General features: G+C 31.6%; 1 long non-coding RNA gene across 2 annotated transcripts; it reads left to right on the top strand.

The window, feature by feature from the left end:
• The first annotated feature begins 197 nt into the window (after positions 1-197).
• On the top strand, positions 198-2,992 carry LOC105958983 (uncharacterized). Of its 2 annotated transcripts, none has more exons than XR_016034385.1 (4): positions 198-559; positions 1,493-1,781; positions 2,145-2,211; positions 2,743-2,992. It is a non-coding gene; the product is annotated as an uncharacterized LOC105958983 (long non-coding RNA). The 2 variants fall into 2 exon arrangements; XR_001172914.2 differs by having other exon boundaries at positions 219-559; positions 1,493-1,610.
• The last annotated feature ends 18,490 nt before the right edge of the window (positions 2,993-21,482 follow it).

Below are 21,482 nucleotides of genomic sequence, written 5' to 3'. Positions count from 1 at the left end.
TATAAATTTGTCATGAAAAGAAATGGCTAGCTCATTCCAACGATCGGTGCACCCTTTTTAGTGACAACATTTAATTGTTTTTTGACAAAGTAACTTCGTCACATTCATTTTTTATTGTGACAAAATTGATTTTGTCACAACTAAATAATTTATAATTAAATATAAATTTTATCATAAATCTTTTACAATTAATAACCGAAGGATCCTTATAATTGAATATCAATTAAAATTTTATTATTTTCCTCTCTCACCATTTTCCTTCCACTCTCTCTCTCGTTTCAGCTCTTGGGTCAGGTGGTCAACAACCACCGCCGGCCTTCCGCCCGTCGCCTTCGCCACCACCGCCAACCTTCCGCTTGTTGCCTTCGCCACCACCGTCATCCTTCCGCTTGTCGCCTCCGCCACCACCGCCGGCCTTCCGCTTGTTGCCTTCGCCACCACATTCATCCTTCCGCTTGTCGCCTCTGCCACCACCGCCAGCCTTCCGCTTGTTGCCTCCGTCACCACCGCCAGCCTTCCGCTTGTCGCCTCCGCTAGTCTCTCAATCGATTAAATTAAGGTAATTTTATTTTCTCAATCTCTACAAATCTCTACCTCTGCTCCTTTGTCATTGTTTTCTCTCCCAATGTGCAATGGAATGTTAAGATTTTGGGTAGAAGTGCGTAAGTTGGATTTTTTGAGCATCTACCTCTACCCCTCTATCATTTTTCTTCTCTCTTAATCTGAAATCTAATGTTAAGGTTTTGGCTAAAAGTTCGTGAACTGGATTTTTTTCTCAAAATTAAATTAAGGATATCTAATTTAATTTTCAAAATTTCTTCGATGTTTAAATTTAAATTAGGGTTTTCTGAATCAGAATTATAGAGTTTTCTAGTATGATGCTTCAATGGAAGTGCAATAATGAATCCCTAAATGAAGAGATGAAGAGTAAAACATTGAAAAATTGAAGTACGTAGATGGAATCCCCCTGCTCTTGTTTACTATTAATTAATTCTCTACAGCGAAAATAATTTGGTGTTCCCCATGCTGATTTTGCTTCGCCAGTGTCCGTTAAAATCGGCATTAACTTTACCGACCGTCTCTAAGCTGTTGTTGAATAATTAGTCGACTACTTGTTTAGGCATATGAAGCTTCATAGCAAGTCGATTTTTTTTTCTTAGTATCTTAACATCCAGCAGCTATTTTCTTTTGCACTATTCAGGAGCTTGTATTTTAGCTGTGGGGAAACAAATTCCCCCAGTTTTGCACTATACAGGGATAAAAAGCTTCATTATCCTTCCAGGGAAGTTATAGCAGTCCATTATATAGTCTTCAGAATTTGTTTTCTACATGATAACAAAGAGCAACAGTTGACCAATTAGAAATATACGGCAAGTCTTCAATGGATTTATGAATGTCAATTTAAGTGGATTCATGTGGTGTAGGACCCAAATTCATTTGAAGTAAGTAGATAATAGTTTTAATTAATGTCATCTCTGGTTCTTTTTTGCAGGGAAGAACAACACTATATGATTGCTCATCTGCTACAAAATCAAGATCACTTATGGTGGTGTTGTCAGAGGCATGCACCTTGGTTCATAGCCTTGGGCATTCTTCCGGTTCTTGAACAAGTAACTGATTAAAAACATTGTTTACTTCTTTCACTTCATTCGGCAATTTTCTGCTGCTTTGTTGCACACAGAGTTGTACTCAAGCAGATCATTCGAGATTTGGTCATATGAAGACTATTCTGACTCGTCCTTCTTTTATTTACTCATATGAAGATTTGGTTAATGATGCAGGTGATAAAATAGAATTATGAGATGCATGTACCTCTAGGCTTTGATGTGGTACCGTATACTGGAAAGATTTATCTCGGTTTCTGGCTGCTTACCTTTCTAGAGACATGTTAATTATCTTGTTGCCTTAGTTGTTTGTTTCCTTGATTTCACCTCATTGTAATGATGATCAAGTTTCTTTGTAATGAAACGAACTGTAACTACTCGATATGGTGGTTTTGTTTTGGCTGGACGCTAATTGTAACCAGCGAACCGACTCTTGAAATTAAAAGTTTTTTTTTGTGGTAGCATTTTTAAGATTTAATTTATTATGCTTAAAGTTAGTGTGTAAGTATAGTTTTCTAATTATTGATTTTTCCTTTGCAGAATAACAAGCAAGGAAGGAACCTTTAGCGGAATCGGCTGAGTAGCACCAAGCATTTTCTTTGTCAAGGTATCTCTTCGTTGTCCGGTTTGCATGGATTTTAGATTTCTTAGTACTTTTGATATTCATTATACAATATACTAATTATTTGTCAATATGATAAAGTTGCTATACGAGTAACTTTGGTTGTGTAGAGTGTATCCTTATTACTGCAGCTTGATTCATTTTAAGTTCATATTGCTTGTGAAGAAAAGTTTTTGTGCACCTTTGTCTTCAGGTATTATTACTGCAGCTTGATTGTTTTAAATCAAACTGATCAATTTTTTTTTTCAGATTTTAGATTATGTTTGTCGGATTTTGTAGAAGATGTATTGTATATGCTCTGGAAATTGGTAGTTTCCAATTTTTCATGTTTTGCAGTCTTCAATTTTGACCCGATGAGTTTCATACGTGAGTCGTCTAATTTAGGTTGCGGCTTTCATTCTCTCCAATTGAGAATTATAATTATGTTTCGATGCTAGAAGATTCAGCTTTGATGATGGAAGGGTTGTTGAATAAAAAAATGGGATTTAATTTATTATTATTATTTTTGTGATACAGGTTTGTGGATTGATCTGGGAAAAATGATGGTCAGTTACAGTGGAAAAGAGGCTATCTCAAGGCACTTGAGATCCTTGTTAAATGTACAGTTGAAGCCTGAAAGTACAAAGAAGGTTGTGAGGAGGAATTCGCTCCACTGAAGGAAGGATAGTGTATTTTTATATTATGTAGTTTATTTTTTAATGCAAGTTTCAATTTAATATGTATGTGAAATGGTACGATATATTGCAATACAATTTTATTTCCGAAATCGTTGTTTAGTTTTTTGAAATTGTATTATTAGTTTCTTTAATTTAAATGGTAATAGTATGAATAATATAAATAAATATATAACAAATTATATATTTATAATAAAATTTTGAAAAATAACTTTTTGTGACGAAATAATTGTCTCAATAGATATCGTGTCTTCTGTGACAAAATAATTTGTCACAAGAAGTAAGTGAAAAGATTACTTCTTGTGACGACAACCGTTTTAGCGACGAACATATATTGTTTATGCGACGAACACTTCGTCACAACAATAAAACTTTATGTGACGAATTTTGCTTTTGTCACAATATTTGGTGACGAAAACTTTAGTTTGTCACATAACACCTTTCGCGACGGGGCCTACGCGACGACCCCTGTGACGAAATATATCGTCACCTTATTTTTTTTGCGACAATATATTGAGTTTTTGCGACGAGTTCTTGCGTCACATAAAACAGTTTCTGTAGTGATAACTAGAATTTTAGCCCGTGTGATGCATCTATAATCTATTAATTTATTTATTTTTGTAGTTTTTGGATGATTTTTGTCGATAAATTAAACATCAAAAGCTTTTTCTAACAATTAGAAGAAAGTCACGGGTGCCCAGTTTATAAATATTTTCTAAACATTACACAAATTGACTTAAGGTAGTTTCAAAAAATAAATCAGTAATTGTAAATATAAATTTTGGTCCCCCATTGTTTTGTAAATATCAATTTTGGTCCCCGCGGTACCACACCATTGTTGTCTGATTATATCCTCGCACTCTTCTTTACGCGTCAACATCGGCTCAAACCTAAAGGGTCTATTATGCCCAGAATTTCCAAAGTGAGTAGACCCTTTAGATTTGCCCCCTCCTCGTTTCTCCGGGTTGTGAAGAATTTCATTGGGCAAAATTGGTGGCGAGCAAATACGAACGACTACCCAACTTGTGCTTTCTTTGCGGGGTATTGGAGCATGGTGAAACAAAGTGCCCCAGTCGTTACGAGCACGATTTTGTGGATCCGGGAGAGAATCTACCATATGGTTTTGTGGACCCGAGTGCACCCACTTCGCATTATATATTTAATTTAAAATATTTTACATGCATCTATTAGAAGAATTTATTTTTTCTAATTTTATATTATGAATAGAAATTATATAAATTTTAAATACATAGAATTTAAAGCACACATGAACCATGTGTTTAATATTAGCCCATCATTGTTCTATATTTTACTACTGAAATGAATCATTGACAACCCCGTTGTAAATATAAATATTAAATCATTCACCTCAGCAAATAGTTTAAACTTTTAGATGAGGTGGTCATTCGACATGATATTAAAATCCGATCAAATAATTAAAGGTCATGCATTGAACAAAAATCATAAGCGATGCTTCAAATGTAATACACATGCGCGTCCATCTTTATAGTGTCAAATTTAACATAATCTTCTAGATACCGTTGAATTTTCTCTAATTTGTATTCGTTTTGTGCAAAAATACAGTTTCCAATGCACCACAATCTGATATTTACGAGCCAATAGACATATTTTATGGTATATCGTCTTGTTTCAAAATGTGGAGCTCGAGTGGGGTAAAATGGGTACAAATAGGAGAATATTTTCATTTAATCTAGAAGATTCCACTAAATTTGACACCGTAAAAGTGGACATATAAGAGGATTCATAATTAAGGTGTGGTTATAATTATCCAAACGTAAGGTTTTTTTTTTTTTGTAATTTAACCATACATCAGAGGGTTGCTGTAATTTAGCCTTGAAAATATATGAAAATGCACACAATTTTTTTAAAATTATATCTTTATTGTATTAATTATTGCCATTATATATATGTTATCACCATCATTTGCTATTGAAATTAGAGCACATACAAACAGGTTTTCTGCCTTTCCTATAGCAAAATCCGTGTTGAAACCGCTCCGCCACGCAAGCAGAGCTACATCTGTTATCCTCACATATACCTCTATAAGTTCTGCTCTGCATTATTGGCATTTTAAATTTCTCTTCATTTTCCTCCAAACTATTAGCTGATCCAATTTCTGCATTTACAGTTTACACACATTAAAATATAAATATTAAAAAAAAAATCATTGAATTATTATAACTGTTAATTGTATAATTTTATTGTCGCGCTCGTGAATTAACTCGTAGACATTAGAATAGTTGATCCTATATATAATTTCAACTTTTCGGAACATCAAAAATTTATAAAATATAAATTAACAAAGAAATGTTCAAGTAAATGAATAACGGATTTTAATAATAGTGACAAAATATAATATAGAAATTTGTTAGTTCATGATTTTAAAGCAGTAATAATTTAGAAAATAATAAAAAAGAAAAAAAAAAAAAATCACTAGCACATAGGGAAACTAAATTTGTAAAAGAGAGAGTGCTGCACAATGAAGCCACCAACAATTGTGGTCAGATATGTAAATACACAATAAGTTGGGGTGCAATTAGTCATTTTTAATGAAATAATTAAAATATATATATATAAAAAATAAAAAATAAATTGTGGATGTATGTAAACTATAAATTGTCACTTTTCAAATAAGGTAAAGAGCAAACCATTGATGAAGAGAAGCACCGTCAAGAAAACAATGCTCAAGATTAGATTATTCGAGCTCTTCATATTTTCAAGATTACAAGTTAACTAGATTCTTGATAAAAGATTTCGAATTACAAGTAGCAACTAGCAAAACATTCTTTATATATATATAATAATAATTATTATTATTATTATTATTTTTAATTTGGTGTTTTTGTTTAGTAGAGATAAATACTGCCATGAATTCTTTTATGCCCTCGGTAGATTAATAGAAAAGAGCAATTAATTAAACTTTTCAATGTGAAAATTTGGACTAAGTGGTGGTGACCATTTCAAACGTGTCCCAATAGCTTTTATATTTCTTCATTTCACCATTAAATGAAATTTGGAGAAGCAAATAAAAAGAATTGCCATATTTAATTAAGGGCAATTTTGAGATACCATGAAATCTAATTTTTATTAAGGATAAGAACAAGTTTTTTTAGTTAAGGATAACCTCTTAAAAGTATGATTAAGGGTAATTAAATGATGCACCTGGTTATTTATACTGGATGGATTTGAACCGTAAATTTATAAATAATCACACACTCACACTTATGTCTATGTATATTTAGTAGGTAGTTATCTAGTCAAATTTACGGTTCAAATCCACCCAATGTAACATCTAACTCCCCTAAGATAAATGTAAACGCGAAATTGTAGGAATTTTTTTGGACTCTTAGATATAGTTCCCAAACATTACAATAATAGGGAAATGCTCAATCTCATTTTCCTCATCAAACAAAAGTCATATTGTTTGAGTAGTAATAATACTACACTTTCTTTCACCCTAGATTCCCACGATTATCCACCTACCTTCCCAAATATAAAATCGTTCAAATATGGCTACTCCGCCGACACGCCTCCACTGAAGTCGTCTTCTTCGAAATCACCACAATTTTCCTTCGATCGATTTTAGTATTGTTATGTGACAGCACGCATAATGTTGGGTGCTAAATACCTAACACGCAAGTGCACGTATCGCAAACAAGTAGTAAAAGTGGACTCGTGAGAGTCAGATGTCGATCCCACATGGAATACTCATATTATCCAATCCTAAGTACCAAATTCTAACAACTATGATTTTTATCCAGCCTACGCAAGTTTGTCGAAGTAAATCAATTAAACAATTAAACTAATTAAGAAAGCAAAGAATCACGAGAAAATATCAATATAAAACGGATCTAGAATTTTATCTTCCCCCTATGCAAGAATTGCTCACCCAAAACCCCTCAATTATGAAATATATGATTCATGATTATTAACCCGAGACACTAATTTACTCATAACCCGCTGTCGCGTGTATTATAGTCTATTATTCATAAACGATTCACTATATGTCTATGAAAACCAATTATAAATAAAGCATTAACTAACAAGTCTCGTAAATGGCTACCTAAGGTGATATATGTATGTCTACGACACCACATGCAATTGACACACTCATCCGGTGAAAACTACTCGAAGGCTCTTCTACTTACCGTCTAATTATCAAAATAGCTCTGTCAAGTCAATCCCAATAATCACAGATAAAACACATAAATTGATCAAGTTCATGCACTAACAATCATAACAAGTAGAAGAAATAATCATAAAATCATAATTGCATAATCTCAAGAAAACGGGTTCACCATCCCCACATAGTGTTCCAACAAAATCCTAGATTAAAAACTTAGCTACTCATAACGAAAAACATAATAAAAGTAATAAAAGTCATAGATTAAGAAAATATAAGTGAAAGAAGAATTATGATGAAGATTCGTCAGGTCTTCGTCTTCGTTTCTTCGTTCTCTTGCTCCTCTTGCTCCAAGGTTCTGTCAAAAGTCCTCTAATTCGTGTTTGGTTTGCCCTTAAATAGATGCCCCAACTTGGTAGATGATTTTAGGTTTCCTTGTGTGATTAAATGTCCAAAACTGTCTCCAGCGTGTTTTGGCGCGGCCGCGCGAAAATCAGTGTAATTCCCGCACGGCCGCGCGAGAATCGCCGAAACCTTCTGCCCCACTTCTGCAGTTGGCACGGCCGTCCCAGTTTTAGGTGTAAATCTGGGACGGCCGTCCCGTGCTAATTTCTTCAGATTTTTTATTATTTCAATTTTGACCCATATTTTCTCCAAAACTGCAGTTTTGACCCCATACTTTTCCAATTCTCCAATTATCGTTAAATCACACCAAAAGCTCAAATAAAAAGGTACGATAAAGTGTAAAAATATACACTTTACACATAATCATCTACAAGATCTAGATAGTCTAACAACAAATCAACTATGTTTCTTTTATAGTCGATTTATTGTTTTCGATGTCTAATATACAGTTTAATATTTTAATCAACTATAATATTTTGATAATTGACTTATAAATTAACTACGCAAACAACATAGCCGGTTTATGTCTAATTTAATCCAGAATCTCGCGAAAAACATAAGCAGAGAATTATCACTAACCATTTCCAAAGGTTAGACACATTTCATTGCAATTTCAAAATAGAGGGTTTTCACTATCTTTTTCCTTTTTTTTAGAATGGATAAAAGCAGTGTTCTGAAAATCGATCGAGGCGGCCGATTAATCGGTCTCCGAGGCGGATGCAGTCCCATACCTTTACAATTTTAGTGTAAAGATTTGAAAAATCGGATTTTTACTTGTGAGGAGGTTTTAGGCGGTCTGAGGGGTCAAACCTTTAAGGCGTGTCAAACTCGGTGGCAAAAATCGGCCAAAAATCGGTCAAAAATCGTTTTTTTTTAATTCAAAATAAAAGTTGAGATTTTAATTAAAAAATAGGATTTCATGATTTATTTTGTTTATGTTAACTATTATTGTTAAGAACTAATGATGTATGCTAGGAATGTTCAAGAATAAATGGAAATTCAAAAAAATTGCCTTTTTATTTACATTTTATAAGGATATTTATTTATTATGATCTTATTATTATTAAAATTTTATTTTGTTATTAGGATATATACATGATGGAGATATAACTATGTTTAAATATCTTTTTATATATGTTTTGAGTATTTATAAATAATATTTAGAAATATTTTATATTAAATTTTAAAAACCGATTTATCACCGATTTATTACCGATTAATCACCACCACATCGATTAATCGTGAGTCGGTGCCTGACCGTCTCCGACCCGATTACCGCTTTTTACAACCTTGGATAAAAAAGATATCATAAATTGGTATGGGGGTACTAAAATTTAAAATTGAAAAAAATGTCATGTGTACTTAAAAGTCGTTATGTAATTATCATTTACCCCCAAAATATAACGGGAAAACCGCAAAAGCTACCTTTTTAAAACATTTAAACCGCAAAAGATACGAAAATTATACAAATCTAGATGTGTATATTTCTGGGAGGAACCTTGTTACTTTAATAAACTTTAACGAATGCCCCAAGTTTTGAAATGCTTAGTTCATTTTTAAGGATTAAAATCCAATATCTTATTCATTGGTTTCAAAATTCGGAGTTATCTTTAGATATTTTGAACGTGGAATTTTGAGTTCTTATGATGTGCGACACCTTATCGGATTAAAATTGCAAAGTAACTATTCAATTAGGAGAACGATTATTAACGGCAATACGTAGAAATATAGAAGGAAAACATGCTTTTTAGGATAATATTCGCATTTGAGTTAGAAACGAAGTTCATTTCATTAAACCATGCAATGATCAATACTTTCTAAGCATAGCTTGTGATACGAGTCGGATTTCGGCAATTCTTTCAAAACAATGTTTTTGCTATTTTAGGAAATACTTAAATAATTAACATAAAATTCAAGAAAAAGTCGGATTGCAAATACGTAAAATGAGTTGTTTCTAGAGTTTATAATTATATTTGAATCATGAGTTATCTCATTTTTGCCATTTTTTGTAATTTTTTTAGTATTTTCCTAGTTTAATTATTTTTTCAATTTTATTAGTATAAATAAGCTATGAAGCACTGACACGGGAACGCGGACATAACGCGAAGCAGACACGGAAAAATTCCATTTCCTGATAAGTTGGAGAGGGGAACAAGGGAGAAACGTGTAAACAATGAAAGGGCTGCATTCATAATGTCTAAAAACTATTAGGCCTCGTTTGCTTACCTATATCGGATTACATTAGATTTGGTGAGATTGGATTAATACCTCACTGACTAATTAATTATTTAGTCAGTAAGATTTTTGATTCGTTAGATTAAATTTTGTATTAAAATTGTTAATTTCTGGTATTTAATGTGAATTGTCTAAAAAGTATTTTAATTAAAAAAAAATTAAGATATTGTTGTAAGGATAAAATTGTATTTTCCTCTTTTAATCACCCCCTACAAAATTAATCGCAGGGGGAGGGGTGCTACTAATTTAACCAAATAATAGCACTTAATTGCGGGCTTTGTGTGTAGTAGCGGGCTTTACTAAATACGAATCTCATCAAACAAACATCTTACTAACCCCTACTATTTAGTTAATAGATGTTAATAGCACCAAGCAAACGAGGCCTTATAGTGTTAACTTATATGCTTACCGTCAATTACATATTTGGATCCACAAATTACGTGTAATATACAAGTTCCATTCCGTATTATCATTCCACAAATTATATACAAGACAAATAAATTTGTTTTAGTATACAATTAGCTCTTAATTAATCATAACCATTAGTGGAAGAAATCGATTCCTAAATTTTGGTGTGCTGCATATTATATGATTATATCAAATTCCTGCCCACGTGCAGTTAAACATCAATAAATTAATACAGTTAAAACTAACAAAATTCTATTAATTTCGTGAAATATTAAATTATTTAACCAATAATTTAGTATTTTTTTTATCGAGTCGGAATCAGAAAAAATAAGGAGAAAGTACAGTTTCCATGCACCCATTGAATTGTGGGGTTATACCAAACACCCCCTAAACTATAAAAGTAACCATGCCATTTTCAGTCAACAGTTAAAAAAATTAACGCCGTTAGTACATGAGTACATTTACTTTTTTATCCTCAAATATGTTTGCACTATTGGAGTTGAGTGAATTGAGGTATGTTTCATGGTGGTTCTGGTGAGGCGAAAGAGAGAGTGTGGATGTTGTGTTCTTTTGAATGTCGAAAGAAAGATTTTGTTGAAGATTTTGCAGATTTTTCCTTTTTATTTTTTTAATTTTCTGATTTATTTATATTTCATAATATAGTTTCATTTTATCTTTATTATTTTGATTGTATAAAATTGAAGTTAAAAGCGTCCGAAAAAAGTAAAATAATAACAAAAGTCAGCTATAAATGTGAAAGTGAACATGCCACAACATCATCCTAAAAAACCCTAATGGTATTTTGTAATTATTTATTTTAAATATTTTTTTCTCTACTAATTTCTAACTATTTATTTTCAACAATTATCAATCTCCTACTTTCCATCAATATATCTTAAATCTTAAGAGATAAAGATAGAAATACGATTTGATAAATGTTAATCTATATATTTGGATTATAAATATTAATATATAAGTTTTTTTTTTTAAAACTAATGCTATATAAAATATGAACAATACTACATTATTAAATTTTACTATGTTAGTGTACTATATTTTCTTATTATATCTTAAATTGATTTTTTTTTCACTTTTAAAGTTATTCTTTTTTCACTTTTAAAATAATATCCCGTGCATCGCACGGGAGAAAAAATGCTAGTTTACTAAAAGTTGTAAATCCAGGGGCCATTTTGTTACGTTTTATGATTCAAGGGGGTATTTGTGATAAGCTTCATAGTTTAGGGATGCAAACAGTACTTTCCCCAAAAAAATATTATTTAAGCGAAGTTATTAATTTATCGAGGTTCTACTATGTATATAACTCTATAAATGGAGCGGTACAAGTACTGCAAAGAATTTCTTAATTAATAATTAGAGCAAGAACAAACACGTTTCTTACGACGATTGCGAATTATTTTGGGAGAGCAAAATCCACCATTATACCCCTCCGATTGGCAGGCAGTCATACACTTTCGAGCGACACATAAACCTTTGTATGTTTTGCTCCTCACCGTATAAGGGGTATCTTCGAACGCTGGTGCAATGTCTGCATTCACCTTAATTTATTACAATTACACATGTTTTTATTTCACAAAAATTAAAAAAAGAAATTATATATAAACTAAAAATATAAAATTGTAATAAATAAATAAATAAATAAAAAAAAGAATTTGTGTATATATTTTGACGGGCAAAATATAGTTACTTCCCTTAAGTTTGCACCGATTTCATATTTGGTCCCCCATGTTCGCAAAATACACATTTGGTCCCTTATGTTTCAAAAATTCAACACTCTTAGTCATTTCCGTCAATCTCCCGTTAAAACTAACGGAATCAAGCGTGTGCCCATCACTGCCTTAACTAATTGACTAACGGTAAATTGACGAAAACAACCAAAAGTGTTAAATTATTGGAACATGAGGGACCAAATGTGTTTTTTGTAGACATGGATTATCAAATGTGAAATAAGTGCAAACTTGAGGGATGAAAACTATATTTTGACAATGTTGTAAATAAGGTGAAGAGCAGCAAATTGATTACCATTGATGAAGACAAGCACTACGAGGAAAAGAACACTCAAGATTAGGTTATTGGAGCTCTTCATATTTGGAGATGATATACAAGATAACAAGACTATATAAGCAAAAGATATCGAGATACAATTAGTAGCAGCTAGTAAGACATCCTTGTATAATGGGATGGTTTTCGATTTTTCATTTGTTAAATTAATTAGAGATAAATCATGCATTAATTCTTTTAAGCCCTTCAAATAAATAGAAAAGGAAATTGAAGATTTTCGTGCGGTATACTTAAAAGTCGTCGTGTACTTATCATTTAAAAAGAAAAAAGAAAAAAAAGAAGCAAAAGCTACTTTTTTAAACATTAAAACCTTCGGCAAGTTCACAAACGGTCTCTTAACACGCTGGAAAAATACGGCTCTTTCGACCCTACACTCGGTGATAAACACCGGGTGACTCTTCTGCTGCCACGTGTCCCTTTTTTAATTTTTCTAAAACCCCTAAAGGTAAACCCAGCGGGGAATATATTATAAAATACAAAAAAAGGCACGTGGCAGCAAAAGACCCACCCGGTGTTTATCACCGGGTGTAGAGTCGAAGAAGTCGAAAAGTACCGCAAAGAAAGTTTTCCGGTGCACAACAAAAAGAGAGGCAATATGCAAAAGAAAATGAATATTTTGTAGCCTTTTACAATGAAACATAATTCTCTTATTTATAGAAGAAACTTAGAGGTAGAGTATATAAATCTAATTATAAATCAAGATTTACCCTAAAAGATATTTCTTAACCGATTAGAACTCTACATTTATCCTAGATCGCGTATCTTGGATATGAGAATTCTCGTTAATATGGTACCTTCCATAAATATTAAACTTGACGCTGATGAAACCAAGCTGCAAGGGCGGAACCGAGCTACTTTCCGGTTTTTTCCTAATGCCGAACTGGCCTTTAACGAACCTTTCCCGACGAATTGACCAACGTCCCATGAAAACAAGAAAATTATACAAAACAAAACTAAATTTGTAGATAACCTTTAATACAAAACTGAATTTGTACAAAATAAAACTAAATAGCCATTAATAATAAAATCATTTTAAACTGTATTTTCTTGTTCTACCCTCACAATCTATACTATTATATTCCACCTCATCCTATATTTCCTCACAATCCATACTATTATATTCCACCTCATCCTATATTTTCCATATCGTCATCCTTTCTTCTCAAAACACACAACTTTTTTTCAACCGAAGTCTTTATTAATCTTTCCAAATATTTTAAAGGGCGAATTACGGACACCTTTCAGGTATGGCCAAATTATGAAGTTTAGGTAACTACAGCCACCCGCTCCTTTTAAATATTTTTACATAAAATTTGTGTAATTCAGTTATTTACCGAACCAAATCGTATATTCAGTTTGTTAAATGGTATGAAATGTTGGCGTACCGAAATTTCGGTTCAGTTTTACCGAATTAATATTCCTAAATTTACTGTTGGAGGGGTCTTTACGTAAGATAATACATAGTTGATGGGAGTGACTGTAATTACCCAAAAAGGAGCGGGGTTTCGTAATTTGACCATAACTCAGGAGTGGTCGTAATTTGCCCATACTTGATAATATAATTACGATGTAGAAAGAGTGGATAAAATACTCAAAAACTATTTAAATAAGTAGTTTTTAAAGATATTATGTTTCTCCTTTTTATCTATTATTTAAAACAAATTAATTTAAATGTAATCATCAAAAATAAAACAAAAATAATTAATGTATTTCAAATTCATTAGACAACAGTTGAAAATTTTACTGAATTTTGGCCGATATCGGCTGAAAAATGAACCAAACTTCGACTGATATTGACTGAAATTTGATGGAGCTATCGCTCGATGTATGTTAGATTGAAAGAACTATTCCGGTCGATAACAACTAAAATTTGGTTCAATTTTCAACAAATATCAACCGATTAATGACGTGGACCTAAGTTTTAGTTTTTATTTTACCTCCAAATTGTTAAATCAAGCCATTGATCGAAAATAAATATGTGAGTGTGAGATTGCAAAATGCGGGAAGAAGAGAAGGGGATATATTTTATATTTGTATTTTTTTTTTCTTTTTTTTTTTATATTTTACCTCCGTATTTTTTGAATTATAAATTTTGGGATTATTAATTTGTTGAACATCAAAGATAATATATGAAATTATGAACTATAGGTACAATATTGATGTGGTTTAATTTGATGCTCTCAAGCAATGTTGTCATCACCGGAGGCCATGGAATCGGACTATCACTTGGGTCACGGTTGGATGGGGCCGAACCAGTTCAATTGGAATTTTTGATATATATATATATATATATATATATATATATATATATATATATATATATATATATATATATATATATGGGCAATATGTCAAACACCCTCCATTGGGTTTTTATTCTTGATAAATCCATAATTTATTAATAGTATTTGAGATAAATCCAATGGGCTTGAGAACCCATATATGCCCCCACTTATTAGTATAATTAATATAATTATTCAAATTAAAAAAAATTATACACATAATCTACAACCAAATCTTTTCCATAATTTATATCCCCAAATCACGCTTCACATTTATGCCCAAAATAATGCTCCCAAATCAATTCTAATAATCTCATTTTATTTATTTTCTTATTTTCGATTTCGTCATAAAAAAAAAATCGATTTTGTTTCTAAAAAAAATTATTTTTCATTTTCATAATTTTGGTTTTTTATTTTTTATATTGATGTTTTTCAATTAAATTTAAAAAAATTATTTTTAACAAATTGAAATTCACTATAAACTTACAAAAAAACCACTATATGTGATTATACTATTCCGTTACGAAAATCCATTATAAACTTATCGAAAATCTCTATGTAATTAATAAAAACCACTATCTAATTAATGAAAACCACTCTGTAAATTAACGAAAATCACTCTGTAATTAACAAATTTCATTACAAAAATTCACTAAAAACTTATTAATTAACAAAAACCATTCTATAGTTAATGACAACAACTCTGTAATTAATGAAAATTACTATTTAATTAACAAATTCCATTACAAAAATTCACTTAAAACTTATCTTAACGAAAACGACTATGTAATTAATGAAAACCACTATGCGTGCAAAAGCCACTATGCGTGCCAAAACCACTTTGTGTGCAAAAACCACTCTTTCTTTTAACTTTGAAATCCGCCATTGTGTCAAATCCACTTAGTAATTTGAAATGATCGATTGACTAGATGCTAAAAATTACATAACAATGGGGGAGAAAAACCATGTGCATTCATATTAACATTATTTCGAACGGTGTTAAAACCACGACTATTGTGCACTTACACAGTAGCGTAAAAAGTACGAAAACCACTCTGTAATTTCTTGAAACGAACTTCCTTCTTTGCCACATATGACACCTCTTGATTTATATACTAATGATTCACAAAACAACACGTGAATGCCCTAGTCCTTAACATCTAAATCACGAATAATCAACACTCATGAAACGTTCCACTATTACCGATAAAGAAACAAGAATGGAACAGACGATTGCTAATGGCATCTAATTGAGGAGGCTGCACGGCGGCGGAGAAAGAGCAAATAAGGCAGCGACGGTGGAGAGGGAAGAGAAAGGGGCCGACGACGCGAGAGTGGTGCATGGCCAATTCCATCTGTGGTGGAGCGGGAGATCTCGCCATGAGGAGTAGCGCGGAGAAGGCTTCGTCGTTTGGTGGGGCAGCGGTGCTGTGGGTGTAGAGAGAAGATAGAAGGAACCATCGTGATGCAAATATAAGATCTAGGGTTTGGGAAATAAATCAATATAAAATAAAAGGAAAATTGATATCAGGAAGGATATAATCGTGAAATTATATATATATATATATATATATATATATATATATATATATATATATATATATATATATATATATATATATATATATATATATATATATATATATATATATATATATATATATATATATATATATATGTATGTATAAACTAAAATAAAATTTTAATTAGAAAATGAATACATTGTGTTTATATTTTTTTAAATTTTGTAAATAAAGTGAAGATCAATCACTAGCGGAACCAGAATTTTAAATTCAGGGAAACCAAATGTATTAAAAAATTATGGGGTGTGTGTGGGGGTGGTAGGGGGAGGGGGGAGGGAATTAGAAATTTGAAAAATGTTAGGGGGTTATGGCCCTCACCATATGCTGACTATGTCTAAAAAGCTAAATTACTATTAATGAAGAGAAGCACCATAAAAAAAATGCTCAAGATTAGGTTATTTGAGCTCCTCATACTTAGAGATTATTACAAAATAAACAAGACTATGTAATTAGAATATTTTGAGATACAATTAGTAGCAAGACATCCTTATATAGTGGGATGGTTTTTAATTTTTATTTGTTAGATTAAGTAGAGATAAATTTTGCAAAATTCTTTTAAACACCTTGATAATAGAAAAGAAATTTAAATATTTTTCTTGTGCAATTTGGACAGGTGGTGATAGGAGATGAGTCATCACTAGTCACCTCTGATGACCTTTATAAGTGTGTGCTCGTAAATTGATTTTTTAAATGTATTAAATGAATTTGGAGTTTTTGGTTTCTTCCCCCTACCGGATGTAGAGGTAAATAATATTTTTTTGTCTTATAAGTATTTTTGATAAATTTATTTAATTCTTATGTTCTATTAAGGGCTCGTATGATTATCGGTATAAGATTTTACTGAATACATGTTATGAATTGATAACATGTTCGATTGACAAGATTTATATTTTTTTCAAATTTGCTACTAAAATTAAGGGTTTATTAGGGATAACCCCCTTGTTCATATTTTCTAATGAGGTAGAATCAATTAATTTTTCCCTTTTTGAGATACACCCAAATTTGCCAACTTGGCAAAATATATTATGTAATTTCCCTTTAATACCCCTTTTTTATTTTGTTTTATTTTTGAACGGTATTTACTTCCTTAAATACGTGATATGAGATTGCTGATACGTTGCCTAAAATCACGGAATAAAATTACGTGAGTATATTGGCGGTTTCTATCAAATCTTGTAGAACCGGTTTTGAAGAATTTATCCAGCGTTTCATCGTTTTCCATCGGATTTGAAGATAGGTTCGGATTTGAGCGTTCATCGTTTTTCATCGTTTTCCATCGTTTTCAATCGGGTTCGAATTTGAACCAATTTTGAAGAATTTAGCGTTTCATCGTTTTTCATCGTTTTTTCACCGGCGTGGAAATAGGTTCGGATTTGAGCGTTCACCGTTGTCCATCGTTAAGCGGGTATGAATGTGTTTTTTTTTTGTTTTTTTTCGGTTTTTTTTTTCGGTTTTTTTTTCGCTGTATTTTTTCGTTTTTATTTCGCTGTTTTTTCGCTGTATTCGTTTTTAAGATTTGTGTTGATACGTTGATTATATTGGTAGTAAAGTAGATCGTTTCTTAAAAAAAATTACGTCGTCACATATACATCCTTATTTTGGCTGATGATGTTTGTTTGGAAGAGGATTCACAGAGTTGGCAGAGGATGGTTCACGCAGTCGGACCAGAGTTGTTTTATATGAGTGTCGTAGTTGGTTTACGCAATAATCGAGTGATAGTTGGTTTATTTGTTTATAACAGTTGATTTTAGTGTGCTCGGTAGTACATTGAAATACATTTTCGTAGTCTTTTTCAACTGATTGTATGGATTATGCATTTTCAAGTTTATTTTTGATGAAGTTAATTTATTGTCATTCAAATGTATTTGCAGTCTATTTAATCATTTTTAGTATTCAGCATTTTTAAGTTCGTTTCATGATTTTAGGTTCATATGATGCTGAAGTTGTTATTTCTGATGATGATGGAACAGGGGGTGGGGGTGAATTAGTTGGAGCCGTTGATGCCACTGGAAGTGAGGCATTGAATGCAGGCTTTGTGCAGTTGTTCGAAGAAGAAGTCGACTGCATTCCTGATGATAGCGACGAGGACATAAACTAAATGAATTCAAATGATTTCGATGGTTGTTATTTTCCAAACCACCCTAAGATTTGATATGTTTAATTAATGTCGTGTTTACGATGTAATGGCTCGGTAACTTCGGTTAAGTGTTAAACCGTTGTAATACAGTAGTATACTATTATGAATACCGTATGATACTACCATTATCATTTTATTATACTATTATGAGATTATTAATGTACTAGAGTTTTTTAACTCGACATATTGGTTTGATTGTGTTATGATGTGTTTTAAGTATTTTATCAAAACCCTAGATTGAAATTATGAGATTATTAATGTACTATTTTATTGGTTATGTTGGAATTACTTTACGTTGGTTTTGTTCTCAATGTTCTTGTCATTTAAGTGGTATATTGTTTGTAACACAATTTCATATCACTACTATAACCGTAATATACTATCATAGCAGATTAATGTATTATATTGAAATTATTAATATACTATGTGGTTGAATAATACGGGACCCATAGTCGATTAACGAGATCCATAGTCGAATTAGATCAATGAGATAGTCTATTACATGATATGGGGTAGTCTAACAATATTAAAACACAAATCCGCCGCCATCACTTATCAGATCTAGGATTTTGTTGATTCTTCGGCCCAATAGTCAAATAACTAAACCCATAGTCGAATTAGATATATGGGATAGTCTATTAAATGATATGAGATAGTCTATTAATTTTAAAACACAAATCCGCCGCCGTCACTTCTCAAATCTAGGGTTTTGATAATTCTTCAGCCCATAGTCGATTAACGAGATCCATAGTCAAATTATATCAGTGGGATAGTCTATTAAATGATATGGGATAGTCTATTAATACCGATGTAATTCGACTATGCATCTCGTTAATCAACTATGGACCGAAGAATTATCAAAACCCTAGATTTGAGTAATCCTAGATTTGAGTAACCCTAGATTGCAGCAGTGACGGCGGCGGCGACGGCGGCCAACGACGATTTCACTCCTAAATTGATTGTTACGACCTTGGAGGCGGGAGCGGCGGAGGTCTTGGTCGTTTTTTACGGTCTTGGAGGTGGAGGTGGTCGGATGTGGTGGTGGTGGAGGACTAGGCGGTGGTGGAGGTGTTGCTTATGGCCAATATCGTTGTTATCGTCGTTGGCCACCGGCGACAACGGTGACGGAGGTGGCGGCGGTCGATTTAGCCAAAACATATCAACATATCGATTGTTGATAGCGATTTAGCGAGTGGCGACGACGTACCTACGGCGGCTTGGTCGGAGTGCAGAAAATCGTCGATCCACGCCGTATAAATTTCTGGTTTTGGGAGGTTTGCAGATTTTTGGTAGTGGGTTTGTGGGGATAGTGTTTTAACGGGAAAATAGGGAGGGATTTGATATTATTTCAAAAGGTAAAGTAACGGGATTTGTGGGATTTGATTGAGGGTAATTATGTAATTTAGAAGAGTTTGGGTTTTTATCAAAATGGCAAATTTAAGTTTGGGTCTACCCCTATTATTTGAATGTCTAAGGAGGTTATATCTAATAGACCCTAAAATTAAAGTTCGCTATTAAATACCACTATTGCATTAAATTAATAGCAACCTTCACTCCAAAGATTAATTTAATTGGGGTGACAATAAAGGGGAAAAACAACAATTTTATTCTTAAAATTAATTGTAAACTAAGTGGTTTATTGACAATATATATAATACTTAATTCGCAAATTTAATAGAAGATTTAATCTAAGAAATCGAACATGCTATAAACTAAATTATTAGTCAATAGAAAGTTAATCCAATCTCATCTTATCCAATATAGCGAACAAGACCATATTATATAGGGGTTATTAGTGAAAACTCAATCGAGCATTTTTTAATAGGGCACTTTACAAATAAACCCATCAACGGTTACTTATTCAGAAAGAGGTCCAGACAAAAAAAAAAATAAACAAAAAAGTCCACACATTATGCAGAGGTTTGTAAAATACTAAAATAGCCACTCACATTTTAATATGCTCCAATTTTATCATTTAATTTAATCTAACATCAATTTTACCCCAAATTCACACATTATTCAATTTTGAACCAAAACACAATTTTATGGACAATTTCGTCCGTCGGATATTAATATAGCAATATTATTGTGTTATATTCAAAATTGTATTTTTGTTCAAAATTGAATAATTTGTGAAATTTGGGGTCAAATTGAGCTTAAATTAAATCAAAGGATGAAACCGGAGTGTATTACAATGTGAAGGGTTATTTTAGTCTTTTACAAACCTCTGGATAATGTGTGGACTTTTTTGTAAAAGATTTTTTTGTCTGGACCTCGTTATGATTAAGTACCCATGGATGTACTTATTTGTAAAGTCTCCATAAGAAAATATATAGTATATCCATGCTGCGTTAAACTTTTTTTTTTTTTTTTGAAAACTTTTATTTTAAAAAAATATTTTTAACATTACTGTCTTGCCCTGAAATATTAGTAATATTACTAATATTACTACCGAAACAGTAATATTAGTACAGGAGACAGTAATATTACGGTCGTAGACAACAATATTAAAAGTCAAGATAATAACATTAATTAATACAATAAAATTACTATCTCAAGCAGTAATATCAGTAGTAATTTAGAGAAAAAACAAAATAAAAAATTAACACCGAAATGTGGTTGGAAGAAAAAAATAGAAAACATAATATTTTCTAAAAGAATAAATATTTATCCAAAAGTTACGAAAATGGGGATTTAATTTGATATATTTGTCAAATCCGAGGTCAATGTGCAATATTGCTGAAATTAGAATAAAATTCATGAAATTGATGGAAATTATATTATCGCGGGTATGTTAAACAAAAGACATTGGGATGGATTTCTTTGCGAAACTGTTATTTGTGTAGACCTATGTGCATTTAGTCCTTTGTTATGGGTCTAATTGTCATTTGCCCAATATATATGAGTAAACTGTAAAAAGTACTCCTATGTAATCTCTAAATACCAAAAAAACCCATTAGGATAAGTAAACTAGCACAAATCCCCCCATAAATTATTTATGTGGCACACTTGACCCATTATTCATTTAAATGTTGACTTGATATACAAAGATACAAATACCCCTGGGATTTTACAACTAAGAAATTCTTATATTGTATAAATATTTTAATTATTTTATTTTTGTTATATCGTAATTAGAATAAGATCTTTTATTTCTATTTTTATTATCAGATAATTTATGTATATATTATAAATTATCCAATTATCCATACATAAGAATTTAACATAAATTCAGAAGGTTAATGTGAAATATTGATGAAGTTATAGGATTATAGATGGATGAAAATTATATTATAAGGGGTATTTTTC

Source organism: Erythranthe guttata, chromosome 11 (genome assembly GCF_056151865.1).
Source record: "Erythranthe guttata isolate IM_541 chromosome 11, IM_541, whole genome shotgun sequence".
NCBI classification, from domain to species: domain Eukaryota; kingdom Viridiplantae; phylum Streptophyta; class Magnoliopsida; order Lamiales; family Phrymaceae; genus Erythranthe; species Erythranthe guttata.
Note: the sequence above shows the minus strand (reverse complement) of the source record. Positions and strands in the feature narration are given on the sequence as shown.